Here is a 4797-nt window from a genome sequence, read left to right as displayed (position 1 = left end):
TGGATGGATGGAGAGATCGACAGACAGACAGATAGATAAATTGATATGATATCGTAGTAAACCATACACGAGGAGTGCTCAATTTTAAACGAAAGCTCAAAGTAGAGAATAAAAATTGGTGGCGTCTTTCTGCAGTTCCGTTGGAGGTGCAGGTTAACGCAATTTTTTCTGCACTTCCAACGGAACTTCAGAAAAACGCCACCAATTTTTAATCTCTCCTTTGAGTTTTAGTTTAAAATTGAGCACTCCTCATATTTGGTATATTATGGTATCGTATAAATTTGTCTATCCGTCTGTTTGTCGATCTATCCATCCTTCCATTCATCCATCTATCTATCTATCTATCTATCTATCTAATCTATCTATCTATCTATCTATCTATCTATCTATCTATCTATCTATCTATCTATCTATCTATCTATCTTTCTGTCTATCTATCAATCTATCTACCTATTCGACTATCTATCTATCTATCTATCTGTTACTCTATCTCTAACTTTCTATTGTTATTTACTTTGTAAAGCGCTTTGATTACGTTTACTGGATATTGCTCTGTAAAAAAAAACATATGGATCAAGTATTCCATCAGTTGAGCTATCGACAAACAATTCATGATTTCCCTTTTTGAACTCGTGGTCTGTGGTCTACGTATTTTAAACATTTGATTTCAAGAGTTTGTACTATTTAATAGGATATTTGTCACCTTGATTATCAATTCGTACACGTTATTGTTAATGATTCTAAAAATACACATTGGGTCAAGTCTTCAGCTACGTCGATGTCAAAGTTACAAATTACAAAAGAATTATTGTTTTCAAGAGAGAAATATTTGATGAATGGCTTTAATTATTCTTCTGACGTAAAACCAGTATGCATTATTAATAGGATAATGATGATGGTGATGATGATGATGGTGATGGTGTTGATGATGATGATGATGATGATGATGATGATGATGATGATGATGATGAAAACGATGATGATGAAGAGGAGGAGAGAAGGATGCTGCTGCTGCTTCTGTGATGATGATGATGATGATGATGATGATGATGATGATGTTGATGAAGAATACGACGACGATGATGATAATGATGATGATGATGATGATGATGATGATGATGATGATGATGATGATGATGATGATGATGATGATGATGATTATGATGAGGATGATGATTATGATAATGTAGAATCATTCGCTCTTATCTCAGTGAATCGGGGAAGTCTTTATTGAGACAAACTGATATTTGTTGTAAAATTTGGCGTAGATATTAAATAGAGAAGATGAAAAGTTATTCTTTCAATACATCGCTTTGATATTTAGACTGTAAATGATAACACGCAAAAAATCTCTCGATGAGTTTATTCACCTACCTACAAATTTATGTGAACATAACTTTTAAAAATACACTATTTAAAATCATCACTGAGCGAGGCATAACACAGGCTGCTTTTTAGATGTGTTGTTAAACTATACAAAGCAGTATGAGTGTGTGTTTATAGCTGTAGTTTTATTTTTGAAAATAATTTTTAATGTTTTTAGCTCGGAAGTAGAAACACCTTGTCAGACGGGATACCTAGGCAATGATCTCTCCTTATTGTTTTCACCTGTTGTTGATGCTCAGTTGAGAACGAAAAGCCACGTCTCGTTGCTTTAATCCTACCTTCCTTCTCATTTTACTTACGCCTATTTACCATGAGCTTCCGATAAACTATCTTAAATGAAGCGTATGTTATTATTTCATATTTTAAAAATACATAACACGCGCTTCGGCTGTTTTTGCATCACTAATTTTTGTATTGACCACATCATATCATATAACTAGTATATCATATCATATTATTATCTCATCATGAGTGAAAGATTAATTGATTATATGTGTTTAGGTAAGATACTCACAACATCCGCCAACAGGATATCACTTACCAACATACAAAACTATGTTATGTAACCTATACCGTTTGTATTCTGATTGATAGAATTTGGTGAGGACTAACCATTAAAATGGCTGTCTAAAAACAATAACAAATAGCCGAGTAATGCCAATTTCGTTCCTTCTATAGGAGTAAATCTTTCTTGTATTTAAATAAATACCCCAAGTAATGAGAATAATTTTAAAAGTCGTGTATATATTTTGTAGCAGTGTAGGATAAATGATAGCTTATAAGACAATATTCATTATCTCTTCAGTCAAAAAGTTAAATGTTTAAATAAGAATTTGAAGATTTGAAACGATCAAGAAATCGCGTATCTTTAGGAATGTAAATGTTGCTGCTCGAAGCTCGAAGAAAGATATAACAATGTGAAATTGAATGTAAGCTTCAATTTAATTACGAAAACAGATAACATGGACGTTTCGGGTTTCACCTTTATCAACAAAACGGGATGAATGAAACACTACCGATGAATGGGATAATGAGGCAGTGTCGTTGTTAAGATGAATAAACAAAATATTGATGAATATCACATTGTTTTTTATTTGTATTTTTAGTATCAAATTTTATACCATGCCAGATCTATTCTGTTTAACCTTTGTCTTATATTAGTATTACATTGACCAGTTAATTGTTGCACTCCGGAAAAACACGTTTTTAGCCCTAAAATTTTGGTCAGAAACTCGCCCTTCAAATATCGATCGATTTATATAACCCTCATATTGGCAAAATCTCTCAAATCTGCGACTTCGTGATTTTGAAGGACGAATTTTCTGGCCAATCTTTAAAATACGTTCTTTTCCCAGAGTACGACAGTTAACTCTCTCCTTACCAGGCATTTTCCGGATTTTTCCCAAATCTTCACTCCCAACTAACAAAAAAATATATTTTTATCACTCAAGCACAATAGCAGTTAGTTCTTGCGATACATAATTTCTTTAGCAAAACATGCTCTACAACACACTATTAATTTTCTTGAACTTGTATAGTGTACAAAAGAAATTTGAAGAAGAAAAATGTTGGTTGTATCGTAACGAATGTGACGATTTTCCTATGATTGGTAAGGAAAGGGTTAACTGGTGAATTCCATACTTAAAACCTCGAGTGATTGTTACGTTAGAATATGCAAAAACGTTTTGATGCCGTTGGATGAATCTCTGTTTAAGTTTTGATTGATTTTTATCTTTTGATTTTGTCGAAGCAAGAGTTGTCAGATTGTATCATTACTGATTTTTTGTTCTCAGTTACCGACAATTTAAGATAGAAGCTAATAAATTCCATGTCAGCAGTGTAATTACAATATGGTTAGAACGGTTTTATGATACGTCAAAAACCTCAAATAAGAAAATGTGATTGCGATTTAACAACAATACACGGCACTTGATTGTATTAAGGAATCTTCCGACTATCATCTTCTCTACTTAGTGAATATTGTATTGATTTATTGGTTTAAATAATTGGCTGATGAATCGATTGATCGATTGATTGATTTTGATTGATTACTTGATTTGTCAGCGAAATCAATGATTGATTTGTGATTGTAATTTAAGTGTTGTTTAATGGGAACTAAATTGTTAATCTTTCATGCTTGTTTTTATGTGTGTAGGTGTGTATATGTTTGTTTATATGTGTGAGAGTGAGTAGCTATGCACCTATACATTTACATATTATGTAAGGCTGTTGTCTATTTTTGTTGAAATGATTAGGATTTATAGAAATTATATATTTTATGTCCGAGTAATCATTATTATCATCATTGTTTTTCTTCTACCGATGATGATGACGATGATGGTGATAGTAATAATGCTATCTATAGAAATCTGAAAATAATATTGATAATAATAATAATAATAATAATAATAATAATAATAATAATAATAATAATAATAATAATAATAATAATAATAATAATAATTTGATTATTAAAATTATTGTCTATAATACCTTTGTAATAATCATTGTTGCAACCTTTGTTTTTGTTATTATTTAAACAATCATCACCATTAGAATTTGTTGGTATTATCGTTGCATTTACCTTTATTACAATTTCTTCAATTATTTTATCGACCGAATGATTGATAGGCCTAATACTGAGTAATACTGTTTGAGTAGCTTATTTGTTTATTGATTCATTACCTGAACATGTCTGGTGTTATTTTAGTCACAATGTAAATATACAGTTAATTTGTTTGCACTAATAAGCACACTGGCTCCAAATTACCAAGGAATTTATTCTGTATCGTCTTTTCAACACTTGCTGTTATTTGTATGAAGAGACGTCTTAAATATATCCAGAAAATTAGGAGTAGGTACTTAGGGTGTTTGGTTGGAAGATTGGAAGAATGATAAAGGAGTTTTTTGTATATGCCATTGCCAGGGATAGAAATTGAAAACGGTTCATGTTGTGGTAAACGAGATGTTTTGTTTTCATCTGACGTAGTTGTTGTTTGGGATTTCGTTGGTAAAAATACTGTCATAATAACATTGATGATGATAATGATGATAATGGTGATGATGATGATGATGATTCTGATGATGATAGTAACAGTGATGACTGATAATAATAATTATAACGATAATAATAATGATGTTAGTAATAATAATAATGATAATAATAATAATAATAATAATAATAATAATAATAATAATAATAATAATAATAATAATAATAATAATAATAATAATATAATAATAATAATAATAATAATAATAATAATAATAATAATAATAATAATAATAATAATAATAATAATAATAATAAATAATAATAATAATAATAATAATAATAATACTATCAATAATAACATTGATGGTAATAATAATAATAATAATAATAATAATAATAATAAATATAATAATAAT

Source organism: Berghia stephanieae, chromosome 5, assembly GCF_034508935.2.
Source record: "Berghia stephanieae isolate SIO BIC M18660-M18661 chromosome 5, UCSD_Bste_1.3, whole genome shotgun sequence".
NCBI classification, from domain to species: domain Eukaryota; kingdom Metazoa; phylum Mollusca; class Gastropoda; order Nudibranchia; family Aeolidiidae; genus Berghia; species Berghia stephanieae.
Note: the sequence above shows the minus strand (reverse complement) of the source record.